Raw genomic sequence first — 21618 nt, forward strand, 5'->3', positions numbered from 1 at the left:
TTTACTAACAAAGCTGGTGTGTAACCAGCAATTATTACTGCAGTGACAAGACTTAATACCCATTGAAAGAGAATTTCAAAAACTGAATAACTGGTTTGATAAGTGTCTTCCCAAAAAGAATGTTAATGCCATCACTTCTAGAAAAAATACACTGCCTGAAAAATCCCTGGTTTACTTCATTTGGTAGACTGAGAAACCCATCAGCACAGCATGCCAGCATCATAGAAAATTAATGCACCATATATTAAAATGAGAGACCACAGTATGTTAAGATTTAATTAAATGGCCATGTTTCTAGTAAATCCAAACAAAGAAACTATTTTTTATTTTGCAGTCACTGACAGGAAAACACTCAGACATGCATGTGAAAATGCATAATAAAGCAACAAACAACATATGTTGTCTTTAAATGAGGTTATTACCTCCCCAGCTTTTCTTTCTCTGGCACAGAAGAGTCAAATAGCTAGATGTAAACTCTCCTCTTTATTCAGCATTTTCCATGGGTTACCCTGGGATGGCTCCCCCTGGTTTAGGTGTCCCTTATTTGTGACTTCCATGGTGTTGAGTTCCTCTGTAGATTGTAGGAAATGTTTATTGGGATAGAGTTCAGGGCTCTAGGCTTCAGTTCACAGAGCATGTGTGCAACTAACCGCTGAATACCTTGAATATGAAAAAAGAATTCATTCTGAAGAAATAATTTTGTATCCCAAAGCTTCCTGTGTATTCTGTCTCTCATTGAAATTATTGAATGCAGCAAGATTAGATTTGTGGAACAGAAAACAAAGAACTGTGGAAAATTAGTTTCTAGGTTTATGTGTTTAACAAATCCAAATGTGTTTTCATACACTGCAGGCCCTCATCACAGATGAATATTGCACAAAAATGAACCTGAAATAGAATTCTACTCACATTTTGCTGTTCAGTCACCTTCAGCCTGGCTTGGTCTTACTTCTCCATCTCTTCTCCTAAATGAAATATGGAGGAAATTATGTTAATTTAGTGTCTCTGAAGTGTTTTACAACAGAACTAGAGACAAAATTAGGTTTCTATACTCCCTGTTATCAACTGTAGGCATCAGAGTCATAAGAGTTTCAGTATTTAAAAATATTGCTGCAATCACTTGTTTACATGTGGTCTTGCATATTCCAAAATTTTCTGATTAGAAAAAAGAACAAAGTTCTCATATTCTCATTTGTTCATAGAGGTAAAACCGATGCACATAGAAAACCTCTGAACTGTAAATAGGTGGATGAGCTTTTCCTAATGCAGTTTAGCACTATGCAATGGCCATGACCCCCAGATATAAAATACAATTCTTTCAATAATTGCATTAATGGTGCTTTAATATGCCTAGGATGAATTTTCTTGGTTGCCTCTTAGAAGAAAATAATTAAGATACTTCCACATACTTTTCCATGTTCCACATGATGGGAATCCAAAGTCCTGCCCAAAATTACCTTTCATTTCTCCCTATCTTCCAAGCAACATATTTTGAAAGATTACAGATTTTCTCAGCATTACTTGGTAAAATCAGAAACCCCTTGGGTTCAATTCTTGACTCCTAACCAGAAATAGAGCATGATAACACTGAATGCATGAGTTAAAGATATACTAGTTAAATGCATGTTTTATTAGGAAATAATTGTGGCAATATTAACATTTTATGCATGATAATTACAGAATTAAGTTTTCTCTTCAAGTGCCAATGCATGTCTCTAAATCAAATTAGAGTGAAGCCTCAGAAATGTGAACTGACACCATTCATTGATTTTTGTAGGTTTATGTTCAAATCCAGTACCTAAATGTTAGGTCAGTTGGTCTCTCATCCCTACTGGTGAAACAATAATAATTCTTTTAGGACTACACAAAGATAACATGACTTCCTCTACCCTATTGTGTCACCCAAATGACCTTTGGCTCTGCTGAACAAGATGCTTTTTTAAACAGTTACAGGTTAATACATTCTTGTGAATTTCCAGCCTTTTTAGAAACATTAGTTTGTTTTTCTTCAGAGATTTCAATTTAGCATGACTGAAACAAGTAAATGAAATAAAATAAATTGACATAATAATATTGAAAACAAGCTACTTACAAATTAAGGAAGAAACTATGCAGTTTCTCTGTTCCACAATTAAACCATCAATAATGTTAAAATATTCCTAGGCTGTATCTGAATTTTAAAAAATCCTAACAAATTTTTACCAGTTCTAGGAACCATATTAAAATATTATTAATTTCTAGTGAAAAACCACAATAAAGGGAAAAAAACCCTGAAAAATGAACTTCAGTGTTATTAAAACAATTTTAATTTAGAAATGTGTCTCTGCCAAGACCTTAATCTTTCAGAATCATGCTTTAGTATTTCAGTTGCTTTAGCTTACTTGTTTTCCACATTAAAATACAGTGCCAGAAGAGCTGAAGGGTCAAGGTTCTCCCATTCCTATTTTTAAATTATACTCAACTTTACAGCTGTACCAATGGCTTTTATACTCTAATGAGCATCAGGCTTCTGTTTGTAACATATCAAGTGTAGGGTTGAAAAAGGGATTGAAAATTTTAGTTACAGCAACATATGTTGTTTAGCCGAAAATATATTATGCTGCAGTAATATAAAAAATGCCACAGAAGAGCCTTTAAATAACTCCTCAAAAGTCCACAGGCTCATCTTTGCACCTGTACCTGAAAAATCTCAAATTAAAATTTAAACTTCTGTTTCCTGTTAGAATATTTTTCCACTTGATTTTTAGTTTTAAAGGATAAGAAGCCATATTTTAAAATCTCAGATGAGGCCTCTACTGTCCTCTTTGTATTTTGCTTGAGCAAAACTCTGCTGATCTTATTCTGTTGTAGCTTTTAGTCTGTTTGCATATTTCTTACTTTAACTGTAAAAATGTGTCACATCTTTAGAACATGTTCTAACCTACATTCCAAAGTATCTATGCGTTTCATTTTCCAGAGGAAATACAAAACAAAACAAACAGCACTGGCAATTACAAAATGGAAATGATGTAGCATGTGATAATTATCCTTCACCAAAATTGCTGCTTTGACATTAAAAAATGAAATTTCAAATGCTGATTATTCTATAATAAAAATCAAATGTATATATGATCCCTGAGAAAACATATAGTCTTGGTTGGTTATTTTAAATAAAATTATACACAAGTAATGTCATACCTATGGGATAATTCATGCCTTTAACCTAAACTAGGTCACACAAAACACACAAAAGCTCTTTGTACAATACATGCAGAGCTAGAGCTTACTTTCACATGGGCATAATACAAAGTGCCTATAAACTTGCTTTTCCGGTCAATCTAATAAAGCTAAAAGTCATTGCACAGTGCAGCCCAACCTGCCTTGCCCTGGTTATGGTTTTCTGTCACTGGGAGGGTCAATGGTGCATGGGCAAGAGCAGCTGAAACATTTCACATTGACTCAACAGAGCTGCAGGTGTAGAAGCACCTCCTTCAAATTAAAATTTAAATGACTTTCCATTGGTGCTAACTTTAATAGAATAGCAATGAAACAGGAGGGTGGTAAAAAGTCTACAACACAACACAATTTATATATATACCTTGCAAGTAGCTTTTCACTGTTACAAAAAGCTTAATAACATCCTAGTTACAGTAATTACATGGTCTTTCTGTTAACATTGCTCCAACACATTTAATTTAATTTGAATAAAACAAATTGGTTTTGTTAGAACTAACAAACACCATGGTGGATCGTTTCCATGTTTATCTGGTGGAGTGCTCTGGCGTGATGAATAGCACATAATTTCTGATCCAAGCATAAAACAACTCCAGGTTTTTTGACCATGCAAAAATTAGAATAAATGGTTACTTGCTCAACTTGAATAACCTGAGCATGAATCCTCTTGGGCAGACACAGTGAGAAAATCATTCTAGGCAGAGTAGGACTACCCAAGATTGATATTAAATATGGTCATAAGATTGTCAAAAACTTCATTAATGTTAATAACAGAGCAGCAGAATACAAAGGAACCAGGCAAGGTTTTGCATTTCACACACACCTCTGCACTGCTAAAGTGTATCACAAATAGACTGAGAAAGGACATCTAATAGAGAACTAAAAAGTCCATTTACTGAGTAGCAGGAAATCCTACATTTAAAGAAAAAGTCATAAATGAAACCAATTCCTGTGAAACAATCAAAAGAAAGCTTTGGGGCTTGTTTAGACACCTGAAGAAAACAGATATTTTTAAGAGTTTAGGTCCCAGCAGTTCCTATTTTGTTCCACTGTTGAAAATGTTTTGTAAAATTTTGATCATTCAAATTCAATATGTAGAGACAAGAGAAATACAGATTACAAAGTTCAGCGAAGTTCTACTTGTCAGTTTTTTCACATAGGTAGAATGCAAAGAAAATTACATAAACACTATTTTTCATGGAATAGTGGGTGCAGCTACAGAGCATTACAACCCAAATAGATTATATTTTGTTCTTGAATTAGGTATGAAAATGTCGTGGCACACTAGAACCATACAGCAATAATGAACCTTCACAAACTGATGCTTTGTTCAGAGAGAGAAGGTTTTGTGGCCATAACAACAATAATTTATTCAAAGCCAGAACGAATTTTCTTCTTGATTGTTCCCTCCCCTCTTTTATCTTTAAACTTTGCCTTTGGAAATGGCAAATATTTTTAAAGTTCAATGTCACTATTAGAGAATATTCAAGTTCGTATACTTTTTTATTTCAGATTAGATTTATTGTCTTCTTTTTATGCTTCTGTGAATACGTGTTCTAACTAAAAAAAAGCTAAAAAACAACAAAAAGCATTTGTGACCTAAAAATAGCATAACCCATAACCAGGAAACATGTGACTGTTTATTTAGCAAAAAAAAAAATTAAATCTTAGAAAATTGTTTTCAATTGAGTGAATTCATTATAATCTGCAATAGATATTTATAGTTGATCATATTGCAGGTGGTATCTTGGGATAATCTTGCTTAATTTTTACATGAATAGGTTTTAGGATGGTTGTTACTTCAACCACATCTTCTGTCATTAAGTGTAAAATGCTGGACAATGTCATTAGTGCAATTAATTAAGCAGCTAATGCATTGTGAGGAGGATATTCAATTATACCTCACTGGAGTTGCATACCATGGGTGTCATAACCAGGTCAGTTTGAAATGCTTGTATCTGTCATTACAACATCCCTCAGTGCAACAGAGTCTGAACTAAATCATCCAGTGACTATTCAGCCACTAATTTCCTATTTCAGCCTTGTCTGACATATATATGAATATTATTTCTCAATTTCCTCCTTGAACATTCATCCCATGTGAACATTAGCAGCAGACATGGTACAATGTTGTCTTGCAATAAAAAATGTGGCTACATTTAAATACAATCTTTACCAAGAGAGAACTATTACCTTGAACTATATAAAGGTGGAAAACTTTATCCAATACTTTGTCAGTTTTAAGGCAAGCAGGTTAGCTGAATGTGTTCATCAAAACCACTTTAAAACAGGATATTATTGCTCTATCCTATTGCATAAATCTATGAGACTTGAAATGTTTATTTCACACCTTTTCCAGAAATTATTAGAAACCACAAGAAGTCAGAAATCACAGAATTTTAAACAGCATGAAGATCAAAGTGGTTAAAGACATGAAAAGATTTATATATCTGTTGGCGGGAAGAAATGTGGGTTGCAATCACCAAAGTAAATATTTCTAAATAACATTCAGGAAACTGATTTAGCAATGACATTTAAGCTTTTAGAGATAATGCTGAATTACAAAATTGATTTCTGCTTTGTATGTTATTTTCCATGACTGCCTGAGGAGAAGCAGTGGTTACAGGGCTTCTGGTGTAAATTTCTTCCACCCCAAATATTCTGCCAGTAGAAGCTGAAAGTATTCATGATTAAAAGGTAGCTCCAATAAACTTTTGAGTGTGTTTATTTCAATAATTGACTGATAACCATCCCTACTATACCAAATAAACATTCCTGACCTGATTTATGGCTATATTTTAAGATTTTTTTTGTTTAAAATTTTCAGATTCAGCATGGGGCAGATAAAAAATTCTAACATCTAAAATACAAATTAAAAATATAAACCCCTACCCTACAGACCAATAATTTTATCTTTCTATTGTTTATTTAATCCACCATTTATCTCATTTTTTAAAAAGTGGGTACCTGCAGCTGAGTGGGAGAATAGTGCAATGACAGCTTTGCATTCTGCTGCTACCAAACTTCAGAGAGTAACATGTAATACATTGAGGCACTTGCTTTAATGACAAGAGAAAAGGAAAGAGCTGAGTTCAATCAATTCAAAACTGATTTTTATTTCCTTCTCTAAATGGTTTTCTATTTTAACTAGATAGTGTTCTAAGCTGTACAGTAGCAACTTTGAAATGTCTGAATGTTTTGGAGCTCTTCAAATGCAAAATGTCCTAATCAGATATTTACTTCTCAGGAGTACATGACATTTTCAGTTAACATGCTTCCTGGTCTCTAATTCTGTTTATACAGCTGTCACTCCTAAATTCAATAGCCATGAAATTTTTCCCCTGATTTAAGAAAATGAGATATTGTTACCATCTTACCATGTGCTGATTTCAATAGGTGCAAAGATATGGAAATATCTCTTATTTCCCCAGCTTTTTCTAGAATATTGCCATACAAAGATTTGTTCTTACTTTTTCTCTTACATTTCAATACTATGAAAGATTGAGATAACCTGCTGAATCTGAATTTACCCTCTCAAAAGTACAGTTTAATTATACTGGAATTCCAGTGACCTGTATATTTATCAAGCTCCTCTGCACTCAGCATGTAGATCAGCATAGCAAGTACTTAAGGTTGGAACAATCAGAATTACTACGAGATCTTTAATTAAATGTGATCTCATGATTCCCATGGTTGTTATGGCAACTCAGGCTAAATAAAATAATCTGAGTGATACTACATCAGCACTCTTTGTTGTTTTTAATGTAGGATTATGATTGCAATCACTATATTAACAACTGTGCTTACTTTATTAGCATGATTTATTTCTTCTTGGGAATACAGCCTTAGGGATACATTTTAGGCTGCTTATGCTCCAAGCAGACAGAATTCGTTAAATCCAGTCACTCATGTCAAATATGTTCCTGCCATGTAACTGACCTCAAGATACTGAGTCTGCTGGGGTTCTGACAACAGAAGAGTATATTTTTAATATGATTCTGATATTCCATCTCCTCCTGCATATTTGAAAAGAACTGAGTATCATGGCAAGCATCTTTTATAAAAGTTATAGTAAAAAGTTAATGGCAATCTTTAAAAAATAGACCACATAAATGTTAGGTTTATGGTTTTGTGTGTTATCATGCCACTCCATTGTGCCTTTGATGCTGGGTGACAATTTAACAGTTCACTTCTATACAAGAGACTTAAAAATAGAGATGAAGATGAATTTTACTGCATTCTTGATCCAGTGAGAAATTGAATGGAAGCTTCTGTGAATAGTAAAGAGAAATGCATGACATGCAACTTAGTGATGGAGGAACAGTGCAAATGAAACTCACTCCTTTATAATTAAGTTCATAATTAGCAGCTCACAGCAGGAGGGATGAATGAGAAGGATGAAGCTGCACCATAACATCCAAAATTAAAGCCTGATCTGTTCATGGCATCGTTGCTTCTCTTGCATTCAAAGAAATGCAAATTCCCTCCAAAACTATAACTAAAACCACCATACAGAAATTGTCAGGAATGACATAGATTTCATTTTCTCCTAAGGTTCAATCTATGGTTTGCTGTTCTTTAACCCTGAAGAATATTATTGGTTGTTCTAATATACACCCAAGTATAAATAGTGCAGATCACTCTGTCAGCAACCACCAAATCATAAAGAACAGTATCCATAACTGAGAAAACAAAATATTGCAGGTGACTTCCAAAACATTGCCAGTCCTTCAAACAGCTTTTGATAAGTAACAACATATTTGTCACTAAAGTAGCACTGCACACACTCAAAACTGATACAATTTTTTTTTATCACAATTGATGTTACTTATTGGTAATCACTTAATGATGGATATCTCAGTTTGGTTTTGCTGATTGGTTGTCAATATCATTCATTACCCTTCTGCTGGTGCAAAGTGCAGGCAACTGACAAAGCTTGTGACAATTAGAATCTCAAACATCTAATTGAAAGATCAAACATAGAAAGTTCAGAAAACTTTGCTTATAGAGAGTTCTGCCATCTTTTAAATTTATCTTGCTGGCAAATTTCTTAAGACAAATAATTACTTTCTGAGACAAATTGTTACTTTTTCATTTCTCTTTAGACTCCTCAAGTACATAGACATTTTTGGATCTCATCAATACTGAAAATTCCACAAGTCCTTGGGGTGAAACCACTTAAAACCCTCCTTCAGCTCTTGAGGATGATTGGAACTATGGTTAATTTTCCCAGATTAATGTGCTTTCACTGCCCATTTCTTCCCACACAATGAAAGGAAATCCTGTGTATAGAATCCTAGCAGGATTTTATAGACTCATGCACAGCAGGAGGCAATAAATAGTCTGTGTATTATGAATTGGAATGGAGATGGTAAATATGTGGTGCTGGATGGAGGCTGGGCATCAGGTCACCAAAGAAACCACCAAGTATCTAAAATTTGCTCATATTTACCATCATAACAACTTCTTACTCAAACACTTCAAAGACAGGTTTGTGTAGTAAATTAACACTTATCACCACATGCTGTTTATTCAGTATATTTGATTAAACCATTACATCATCTGAATATCAATCAAATCTACAACTTTTTGCTCTGAGCTTCAAATTGAATTATTTTACACAAGCAAATTGGCAAAAATTTATTTGAAAAAAATGCAAGTGAATGAGAAGCAAAGAATGAAAATTAATTTTTTCATCTATTTTAGAGGCAAGTAGAAACTTTTAAGTTGCAGGGGGCTTATGATTTTGCAAAATGTATAAAGTGTTGCCAATGTCAGGATTTGAAAATTTACTCAAGCTCACACAGAGTCAGAATGCAGGTTTTACTTCAATACAGCTGTGTTTTTTCAAGATATTTTAGTGCTCCATTTTTTCCTGATATTTGTCATCTGCATACTGTGGTCAGGTAAGCTTATAAATTCCAGTTGGGGTTGTTCACAGGAACAACATCACAGGAACATCACAGGAACTATTGTTATGCAAAGCACTGCTGATATTTTTATATTTGCAGGTCATTTGCTTGCTTGTTATTGTGACAATGCAGGGTTGGTGGCAGTGTGCCCTTAACTTGAAATGATCCAATGCTTATTAACAGCAGCTGAATGAGGGAGGTCAGGGGTGAGTGGGACATGAAGATTCACATCCTTTTTCAGAAGGAAGTAGAATATTTCAAACAGCATATCAAATATGTAGCAAGTACTAATATTAAGACTTCAATAAGAAAAAGCTACATACAATGGAATATTTTCCAGAGTAGAATCAAAATGTAGCTCCTGGCAAACTATATTTATTAAAAAAAAAAGAACATTTTTCTAAATGTCATTATATGTATTTTTAGATGCCTGTTAGTACCAATTAAATGAAATTACAAGTCATTAAGTCAAATGAGATTTCCCTGCTATTCTATTAATTTGAAACATTATTTCCTCTGTAGTTATTCAACTACAGTGAATCCAAACTATATTTAAAACAGAAGCAAATGGCTGTTCCCTCACTATGTTTCTAAATTGTTTGGAGCATGCACATCCCATGTTTTGAAAAATGATTCACACAGAAATGCCACATTAACACAAATAATACATTAATTGAGATATCGTCACCTTTTCCCACTGATGCAAAAGTACCATGCAGCAAATTGTTTTCAGTAGGAAGTACACTCACCAGCTCTAAGCAGCTCATTTAGAGAGTGCAGGAATTATAACAACCCACTCTTTTAGTCTAATTGATGAGCTAGATTTTGTCTTCCACATAGTAGTATTGGAAATAGCTAAGCAGACCAAAATGTAAATATAGGTGTGTCTCTGCAGACACATTCTTTTGGTTTCCAAGAACTTTCAGGAAAAGTGTCTTTTGAAAATTGATCCTTCTCTTCTGTTAAAACCATTGTTTTATGATTATTTGCATCCACCAGAAACATGGATAGTTGAAAAAAAATACAGCTAAAGGAATTACATACAGATAGGATTGCTATGCCTCTGTGCAATCCCATCAAGATCTGACTACAACATCAAATCCTTTGACCTCTTCCAGTGGTGCAGGAAAGGACAGGGCAGCCAAGGAAGAAACTAAATGAATGCTACTCAGCATGGCCCGTACAGCTCATAACTTGGAATATCTGAGGAAACTACTTCACTGTGTTTATAGAAAGAGGACAAAAAGAATTAAATAGAAAAAGATCTAACCTTGAAAAACTAGGCTCGAATTGAAGGTATAGACTTGCATCTAAGCGTGAAGGAAAATAAACTATGAAGTTTTGTACGCATAAGATTTTAAAATGGAAATGGTAAGTATGAAATTAAAATGGGTAGAATTTGCTTTGGAAGGAAGAAGAGAAGCAGAGAGTTCAAAAAGACCAGTTACTGGAAATTAGACCTACTTCTCCAATGCTGATTTTGGACATCCAACGTAGATCTCCAAAGAAATGCAAACAGAAGTCAATCCATGCTCTTCTGAGATAAAAGGGAGCTTTGCCAATGAGATGAAGTCCACAGCCAGCAGAAAAATCAAATATTTACAGAGAAAGGCTTAAACTGTTCTGCCAGAGCCAGCTTCAGTAGGAGTAACTTAATTGATGTTAATAGTGCTTTAGCTGACAACTCAGCAAACTCCGACATGAAACTGTGTCACCTGTGTGTGTATGAGGATTTCAACATTTTCATTCTATCCCATTCAGCTGCTCACATTTCTGCTCTGAATATTACTCTCTTAATCTCTTTAAATCTGTGATTTTTTTTGCATAATAAATTCAAAGCCAGCTGTAATGTGATAAGGCCTTTTTTTGCCCTTTGACAAAATGAAACTTAGGAATCTGCCAATACTAGGTAAAACCTTTTGTTCTTTAAAATTCCTGTAAACAAATTGCCTACTGCAAAAAAAAATTTGCCTGCTGCTCCCTAGGCTTCTCATTCTGAATATCTTTTAAATTCTCACTGACAGATGACTTCATCAATGCCACTATAAGAATGCCACTCAGTCTCATTAAAAAAAAATGAAAGGGAAAAACATCAATATTGTCTTCATACTTTCTTTCGTCAATGATTTTCGGAAGCTAAATCTCCGCGTTTACTTTTTCACCCTTCTTCTGATAAATAGCTTAAAAGTATTCAAGGAAAAGTGTCCAAATACCCTAAAGTTAAGTTTGGATATACTTGGGCATTGAATGAGCTGGTACTAAACAAACTGCATTGAGAGCTGGTGTGGGTTTGTTTTCCAGTGTGAGTAGCACTTATGATCAAGCAATGTGGGAAGGCAGAACTGGGAATTTTGGCTTCATAGAGGGCAGCAGAAATCCTCTGACAGATACCGATTAATGTTTGAGCTGGAGACAAATATATGTTCCAAATCAGTGCTTTGCTGATTTATCAGACAATATGAAGAAAGTGTTATAATTTTCACAATGTCTAACATGTAGCTGTGTCAGTATTCTAAAGTCATGGGAGTTATATTTTAAAACTTTTATTTATTTATTTGGAGCAGTTTTAGAAGCAACTTCTGAAGCGGAAATCCTGTTTGCCAGTGCTGACCTCAACACATGAAAAAGGGAATGACCTAACAACATTACCAAAACCATGACTGAATATATCTCATGACTCAGAAAAACAGAATATAAATTAGAAATTGAGAAGATGCAGAAACAATTTAACTTTATACAAGTAAAAGAGAACAGTTCTAACATTCTTATAAGTTTTAAGAAATACTCCTTATGTAACTGTCCTAAAAGCTTGGCCCATTCTCATATACCACACCTTGCAAGGATTTAAGAACTTCCTTCTGCTTATGAGAATCTCTGCATGAATGTGATAAAACACAACTCTGCAATAAAACTCTGCATTATGGCAGGGCTCTGCTTCAGCACCTACTCACTATCAAACAACTGCCTTAGAAATGAGGCAACTATATTTTTTATTGCTTCCACTTTGCCTTTTTTGGGGGTAGTAAGCATAGGAAAGTTAATTCCTATACAGAATTGTTAAGTGGGCTATGTTTTGCTAAAATCCCGCTTTAGTTCTTGCTTTGAGTTTAGAGCTCAAACTTAGTTACAATGAAGAATTTCAGTCAGAAGTTTATTTCTCCATAAAATAATTTAACTTCTGTACATGTCATCAAATTCATTTAGTTAAGAGCAGAATACAAGGAAAGAAATTGATTTGACAAGCTAATGGTTTTCTCAGAAACATATGTAGCTGCTCTTAACATCCTTTTGTAAAATTCATAGTCCACAGCTCCCACCCCCAAATTTTGCTATGCAATTTCAACTTCTAGATTTTCTGCTGTTATCTGTAACCTGATTTTTTTTACAGAAAAAAAAAATAATCAAACCATACATTCACACAGAACTGCTGAAATTTCTCAGCTCTAATGTTCTCTGATTTCCATATAACTCTGCAGGGGAAAAATACTCAAAATTAATAATTCATTTTAGAATGACGTTAGATTAATTGTAAAATACCAATTTTCTTCTGCCCAAATGCAGTGACTCCTAGGAAGTGTTATGCACTTTTGGACTAATGTCAGTTCTTTACCTCTTCCTGACTCTTTTTTCTCTTTGTCCTGGAGCTGTACCTGCCAGTCAAAGTACTGAGCTGCAGCTTCTAACACCACCTCCTGCTTGCTTGATTTATGCAATTTTCCTCTCTTGTACTTGGTAATAAATCTTTGCAAAGAACAGTACTCAAGCCATTGACCAAAATTGCCACCTTCTTCATAATCACATGTGCTCAGTTACTAAGATAAGATCTGGGACACACAACACACAGCAAAGTATAAAGAGGCCTTTAAGTAAAATACCAACACTAATAATGCCAGTATTTATGTCAGGTAGCTGAGGGAAATCAAAAGAATAAATCCTGGATTACCACAACCTGTCCATGTTGTGCCTTAGTTGGGACAACTGTCCATCCTCCACCCCAAACCATAGACTATTATTTAAAAGTGACACTGCTTCCCAGGTGAACCAAAAGTTGTAAAATCAGGAAATTAATTGCATTTCATCACAGGCAAAATCTTAGAAAAGACAGGAGGAATACCTAGGGGAGTGCAGTCACTGTTTGAGACTTAGAAATCTCTGGGCATTTTCCCCTTCCCTTCCAACATCAAGGTGGTGTTAGGAGAAGGTTGACAACAATGAAATAACTTCTGGATTACTTTTGGATTTAATTAAATTGATAATCTGCAACATAATTATCCCATTTTCAAAGGTTACTCTCCTAATTATTTTTGTTTCCTTTAGTACAATTCATTCCAGGGTTGTTTTGCAGTGCATAAACTGGAAACACCAGGGTGTTCCCAAAACGTAGTGCACAGCCAGGTGGGCGTGCTGGAACATTCTCACTGCACAAGGGCAGCAAAACACTTTATTCTGGCTAATTGCAGATGTGCAGAGGCAGGCTATAATGTCTCTAATCCTCCACAATGCAGTATTCTTTCATGCAGGATGGTCATGTTTGGCCATAATGGGGCTCTATCCAGCATACCATGCCATTGTATCCCACAGACATTCACCTGGATCTGCTTTATGGATTTTCACTATTTCTCTACTGCTGGAATACAATTTTTTAGACCCTTGCCAAACATTGTCCTGCAACATCTTGAGAAGTGTTTGGTGTCATACTGCAGTTTCAGAGACATAGCAGATGAGACAAAACCCTGGGGGTAATGCAGCATAGTTTTCCATAGGTTTGGATTGCAAAGTTTAAGTTCTTGCTGTTTTTATGACAGTAATATTTCTCATTAAGTATCCAGACACTCGATGAAATCACTGCAAAAGTGTATTTTTTGTATGAAATCCTGTTATTTAAAAATTCCTGATTATCTAGGAAAAAGCTACTGCAGGTGGCTACAAAAATATATGGCTCACTGCAGAGACCTGCACTGTTACAGGCAGCAAACTGAAGAGATTTATACATATATTTGAAAACAGAAAGAACCGATACTATTGTTTCAAGAGAGAGTAGAAATATCTCAGTAAATAACTCTATCACTTTCATTTGACACATGCTTATTTTGGGATTTGGTAGTGTCCATATCTTCTTGTGAGTGGCGGCCAAACTCCTTTCTCCCCTTCAGGACACTATTTCAAGTAGGCAGTTTAATTATTGCCTGCATTGACTAGTTTTCTGCAGGGTAGATGCACTCTGCAGTTGGTTTAGGAATACTGAGCCTTTGGCAAAGAGCAAGCATAAAATTATCTTTGGAATCTTGCCCCTGGAAAGTATTTCTAGACACCTGAAGCAGGCAAGTGACAGCTTTATCAAAACTTGGGAATTTGCCATGATGTAAGTATTGGAATTACTGAGGCTGTCCCTAAAATGCATGGCATTTCTGATGGGTGGATAAAAAATGGGGCACAAAAATTAAGCCAGGCACTCATTTCTTTTGAAGGTACATTCTTCAATAAATGTCAACATATTAACGTTGTCAAGTGTGTTAGAGGACTCCTTTCAGGCAGTTACTAAGGTATGCTTTACATCCACTGATGGCTTTCTTCTCTTGGTAAATTCTTCCTCACTGAAAGGAAATATTTTTGCATTCATTGCTTGCTAGAATTGCAGAAAGAGTGATTTCCTAAAATTTAACCAAGAAGTTGCTCATGACAGAGCCTGTACCCACCTCAGCTCCCCCCTGAGCAGTGTGGAGGTAATTTGGAAGGCTGGGAAGTGTCAGCAGCTCAGTGACTACCCAGGGACAGCTCCACCAAGGTACCACCTGGGTGGGGTTCACAGCTGTAAAATCCTACACAGAATCTTGCTGACAGAGTTTATGGGCTCCAATGAGCACCTCACAGCACAGCAAACACTCAGCACCTGCACTATGCATGCATGTCTCCACCAAAGACAACATCAGGGCTCTAAGCACATCCAGTTCCATTACTTGATTTCTACAGCCTTCTTCAGAGCTGTCATTAACATCTCAAAGCCACCTGGAGCCAATTAGTTATGTAAATTATATTTCAAAAATATGCCAATAACAAAGCTACATCCAGCTTTAATAATGTAACAGGACAAAAAGTTATCTCCTCCTTTGGTCCTTCATCTCCCTTCACTAAACAGCTTTATAGCTAAGGAATTACTCAAGCTTCGCTGAAAGAATTCTTTATCTGTACCACATAAGATGCTCTGCATCCTGTTATCTTTTCTATACATACTTTTTCTTTCCCTAAACCAGCTATCATAGTAGCCACACCAGTAATGTTTTTATGTTAAGATCACCACATCCTCATTTTAAATACTTAACCTGAAGAGGCAATTTAGACATTCAGTGTGCCATAAAATATTCAAAAAATACTGACTTTTCTTGTTTCTCTACATGACAGTCTATTAATTATTATTTTTTATTTGCTATCAAACAGTTACCAGACAAACCCCAGGTCTGGTAACATGACTGATGCCAGCATAATTTCAGGAAAAAGAATCTTGATCTTTCTATTTTATTGGATGGCCATTAAATGCCACATATGTCCTCTAAAATTTATCTGCATTTATAGAAGGTGACAATTACACAAATGCTGGACTGTTTCAGTAACTCATTGGCACTGTGGACACAAAGGTGGACAAAGATGCCCTGATAGAGATAAACAAGGCACACACCAAGCTAATTTTGGTGTTACTTCTAAGCTTCAGATGTCAGTGCCCTTACAAAATCACAAGTTGAGTTTAAATAATGTTCAGCATCACCTTAGAAGCTAACAGGAATTAGATTCAGTCCTCAACAGAAAGGTTTAATACCAGCTCAAATACTGCTTTTGTTGTTTGATTTGCATTTTGCATCCAAAATGCAGAGAGTCAAACCCTTCAGGCAAAGCTTTTTCATTAAATGATATATATATTGAAAAGAATAAATTCAATGCTGCTGTGGTTTTTTTTTTTATAGAGAACATGCCAAATTTAATCAGTTTGCTCCCCATGCCTGCCTGATTTGATAAGGAATGACAGCTACTGAATGTAGCTGATAGCAAGTGGCACAGATTATAGTATTCAAGCTACTCTTTCTTTAAAAATCAACCAAACAAAACCTTATCAGAAATATTCTGTCATGAAATACTTTTATATTAAAAAAATCAAAACTGTGATCAATCAACAGCTAGCAAATATATATTATTTGAATCACTGAGGTTTAATTCACCATTTGTTAGGAGAAATAAAGATAGTCTCAACTGAGAAGAGAATATCCTCAGAAAAAAAAAAAAAGAGCATTCTTCAGCCTAAAGACTTACAGTGACACAAACCAGAAGCTGAGTAAATTTTGGAAAATTGATTATTGGTGTGAGCATAGTACACAATACTGTAAGTGGTTTGACTAATTACCATTTATTTCCACTAGAAGAGCCTTCAGGACCTGATGCCATGCCAACAGAAGTTTAAGGAGAGGTACAAATTGACTTAAATTAGTTTTGCATCAAGAGTATATCTCTGATTTCAGCAGAGAAATATAACTACACATAGAACCTTAACATAGTTCCCTTCATCTAGGAAGTCACATTTCTAAAATCACGGATACGCATTGAAAGTAATTTATCTCAAAACTGACCCCGTAACTCCCTTTTCCTCCTCACCACATCTATGTTTATAGTTAGAAAAATGGACAATGATGATGAAAACAAATGGATTCAAACACATGAACTAACTCTTATTTGGACCAAGGCTCCCCATGCCATTACTGGGAAGAGGTGCATAACACTGAGGTCAGACTGTGCTGGAACAAGACCTCACCTCTGCCCTCAAAAAAACCAAAAGAAGTGCTACAGAATTCCATGTTCTTTCATCAGTTGCTTCAGAATACATCTCCTTTACATTTTCTGTTTGATATCAAAGGGAACAAACAAACCACTGTTAAATGATTAAGGTGTTGCTTATGTCCAAAGTTATATCCATAAATACAAAAAGAAATCTGAAATGCCTGAACTTCTTACACTAGTTATGATTGAAAACAGCTCAAAAAAACTGAGAATTAGGCCCAGTGAGTCAATAAAACCTGAACTTTTAGATGAAAGGATTCTTGATATGACTAAGATGGTTAAATGAAGCACCTTAAGATCTTGTTTTCTCAACTGAAATCTAGAACAACTTAGCCAAGAGGAGAAGTTTCAGACCTGGTTCTGACAAATAGACCCCACAGAATTCCATTAATTTGCAAATTTCAGATTAGAAGTTACCTTTTACTTGTTCAAACAAAAAAAACCCCCAAACCCAACATTTGCACAAATTAGTAGACATTTTTCTGTTCTTTAATGATATATGTTATGTCTTTGAAATCTTTATTTCTGAATAGTTCTTTCTTTGCTTCTTTCCTTTTCTACCCAGGGGTGGAAGGACCTCCCTCAGTCCCAAGGGAAAATCTCCTGTCCCTGCACTTGTCTTCACTTTGGGGCCATGGTTCCAAAGAGGTGCAGCCACGTGGAGATATGCTCCGGAATGTTTTACAACAGGAACTTCTCAAGGTAGAAGTTTGTATATGTCACATACAACTAGCACCACTAGCTTATGTTGGCAGGTGACAACAAATGTCAGTGCATTAAAAGCTTATTAGAAATTCACATTAAGCACTCAGAACTTAGGAAAGTCACTGATTAACAGACTTGTAGTGATGCACAAAGTCTTCTGCTGGTCCAGCCCAATGCAAATGACTGAGCTGGTCTTTTTTTAGTACATGCTGGAGCCCAGCTGCCAAAAATGATAAACGGTTTCAGCCAGATGATGATTTACTGCTCCTGTGCAGCTGTGAGCATCAGTACAGAAATGTAGCATGCAAAAATTGTAAAATCAGAAAGGTGCCATTGCTCTAGTCCTAGCAAAAGAACTATTCCTGTTATTTCAGAAGACTGCTGCCATTAAGGTAATTAAACACTGACAATTTTGTTCACTCCCTATTTAAGATGACTGAAGTTAGATTATATTAGAACCTCCATCTCTAACTCCTTGTGCAGTATAACTCCCATTCAAAAATAAATCTTGAAAACATAATTGATTATCCAGGACAATTCTAGCTTTCATTTTCAGTTAGGAGCTGAGGTGGCAGACTGGGCAATGCTGATGAATGCTAAACAGCCTGTGACTGATTTCACACAAATACTCTGCCAACCCTGTAACACAATGAAGTATATTGAAAGTGGAAAGTACAAAATCTATTTCAAATTATACGAAGACTGTACGCTGGGAGAAAAGAATCAACCAATTAATTTCTAACTCCATCAAAAGCTAATTTCCTTTAAATTTGTATCTTTTCAACCACAGCATTACTCTAACATCCAAAAAAATCCAAATCTATTTGATCAGGTTGCAGATATACTTTCCTAGTAGGTAATTCTCTTATGTCCAGGTAAGCCTTCTTAAAATTTCATTATCAGCTATAAAATATTTCCCCAATGTCCTGTGAGTGGCACTTACACAGACATATCAAATATTTAACTCTTTCAAGATAATCCTCACTATTGTAAATTTAGGCTTGCAATACCTTTAGGAGTCTATGAGGGAAATCTTGAGGTTATGAGTTACCCAGACTACCTGAACAGAAACAAGCTACTTGTAATAACTTTAGGATAATTCAATGAAGTGGGTTCTACTAATCTTGTAATGAAGTGCTGAAATACTTGGTGGGATAAATACAGCTAACACATTATTAAAAATTTACTTTTTCCATTTAATGCTAAATTTCCTTATTTTCATTTCTTTCCTCCCTATAAGTGGAAGTATAGGATGAAATTTTCGACAAAAATAATAATTCCAAGCAACTTTATTTCAGTGAATATGCAAATGACCTTGTCAATATGTTTTATTTTAACAGGTTGAAAATCTATCCTTTATTTTTTTCCTCCAGCTACACAAAGGAAAAGCTAAGCCGACAACAAAAAAAATACATATCTGTTTCCACAGTGTTTCATGAATAAAAATCAAAAACCTAGGATCCCCCAAAAGTATTTGGGTTTCTTCCAGTTAGCACTCTCCAATGGAAAACATTTCTCTACCTTGAAAAGCTCTTCAAGGATTGTCAGAAATATGAAGAACCAGTGAGCTCATTGAGATGGAAGACCTGTATGGAAATGTATTCCCTGATAGACAGGAACAAAGAGCTCCTATTTTCTTGGTGCTACAAGAGTGAAACCCAATCTGAGGCAAATTTCATAATGGGAAAAAAAACTGGTAGAAGGTTGCTGGCTACAGCAAAAAGTGGAAAAGAATACAAGTAAATATTGCATTTGTTTTAAAATATTATTTTAAGACAGTCTTTGTGTACAGGAAAGTAGGGCAGTACAAAATTGAATATTAATATTGCAAAAGAGAACAAGTCCATTACAATGAACAGAACATGTATACTATTTTTTTTCTTTTCCTGAGATGATGTGTGTTCACATAAATCTTCATGAACCTAGACTGAGCCAACAAGGTACTTAAGACTACCATGAAGGGAGATGTGAGGCCACCAGAGGCTCTCCTCCAACGACTGCTAAAACCAAAGGGAGATTGCTGACCTCTAAATATAGATTAGGATTCAAGAACTACCTCAAAACTGCATATTAAGCACATTCTATGTCTCTTAGCTTTTGCTTTATGTTTGGCTTAAATGCACACAAATTTAGAAGGAGGTAGATTATTCACAGTGTCATCAGCATAATCAGCACTCTCTCCATTATTATAACACTTTTCCTGCCATTGGTGATGGCTCTATAGGAAAAAGAAATCCCCCATTAAAAAATAAAATACAGTGATGAATGGATGGATATAACAGGCTGAGATACAGAAATCTGTTTTCCCTCTCTGGGGCTTCGTACAGTCTGTGTTGAATGAACTGCCTATTGCCAAAAGAGCAAGAAAAAATGAACCAAGATTAAGACCATTGGATGTCTGAAGTGACCGATTAAACTCAATTGAAAATATTGTGTGCTTGTACACCCCGTGTATATGAAATGAGCTTTAAGAGAAAAATGCCATCCTTCCCCATCCCCACCAAAGTGATGCTGCATTGAGCTAAGTCTGATAGATTTTACTCTGAGACATCAAGTGCTTCCTTAAAGACAGTGGAAATAAAGCTCTTATTCTGTGACAGGGAAGGTTAAATTGAAGCACTCCTTTTTTTGTATTTGACATTTACAAATAGCAGAAGTCATGCAGTAATGAAATAATAATGAAATTATAAATAGGTTACTCTTCATTTAAATTGCAAAGATGTGCTTTTCTGCCTGCCTCAGAGGTCACACATGTTGGTGTACAATGACCTACTGAAAACAACTCCTTAGCAAAAATGGAAAGTTCAGCAGGTAGTTTACTGTCCAGTGAAATCTTCACTTACAGCCTATGCAATTTTACAGTAACAGGTATAACTTCAGTTTTACAGTGCCTTTTATGCTGCTATCCCAACCTGCTTGACTACTGCTAATTAATTCATCTTCCTGGCCCCTAAGGGATTAAACAACTTGCCAAAATTAAAAGACAGATGGCACAATAAATTAAAAATATTGTTTGAAATGACTGAAAACCTCAAACCTAACTCTCTGAGTAATGGGGGGAACCTTCATACACAGAAGAGAAGAAAAACCATTTAAATAATGTATTTCATATTTAGCTCCTCTTGCTGCTTATTTCTGTATATGCTAAAACATTTCCTCAGAGCTGGGCCTGCTGAATCGCCTTCTGAAATTTCAGAAGTGGCAGAGAATTATCTACCCACAGTGATTGTTCTTCTCAAGTATGTCAGACACATTCTCACACAGTATTTAATATTCCATGCACAGAATGTGGGATGGATTTTCTATTTTTGGCTGAGTAACAGCTGAGAAAAAAAAAAAAAGTTCTGTCTTGGATTACAGAGAAACTGTCCTGTAGCAAAGAAGGACCTCATGAGATTTTGGATATTCATTTTTCATTAAATCAGTTCTGACAAAAAATCAGCAAAATTCCATACATTGTAATTCAAAATAATTGATCTGTGGGCAGATAAGGGCATTTATTTAAATGCCTAACATTTCTGTAGATGCTCAAATTAAAATCTTATTTTGAAAGCCTATTTTTCCCTGCTTCTAGTAATATCCCAATGGAGTACTGAAAATAAATTTGGACTTAACTGAGAAAAATAAGACCACTGAAGTATTGTGATTTGCATAATTTAAAAACGATTAAAAAATTCTATAATATCATAATAATGTTTTAACTTCAAAAAGAGTAGTGAATTCTAACTAATATTAAATAAATAATTTTTTATCAGAAAAAAAATATTTCCTTTGGTTTAGGATAAGAGATAACAGTTAAATTCCTTACAGGAAAAAAACCAGGAAAGATGACCAATGGTCAAAATTCTGGGACAGCATGCTGCATGTAGTGCCTTCAATCTTAAAATAATGGACTTGTCTTCTTTTGTGAGCTGTCTTGCAAATCAGCATCTGTTTCTGTAACTTGTCCATGCCCTCAGACACTGAT

This window comes from Camarhynchus parvulus, chromosome 9, assembly GCF_901933205.1.
Source record: "Camarhynchus parvulus chromosome 9, STF_HiC, whole genome shotgun sequence".
Lineage (NCBI taxonomy): Eukaryota > Metazoa > Chordata > Aves > Passeriformes > Thraupidae > Camarhynchus > Camarhynchus parvulus.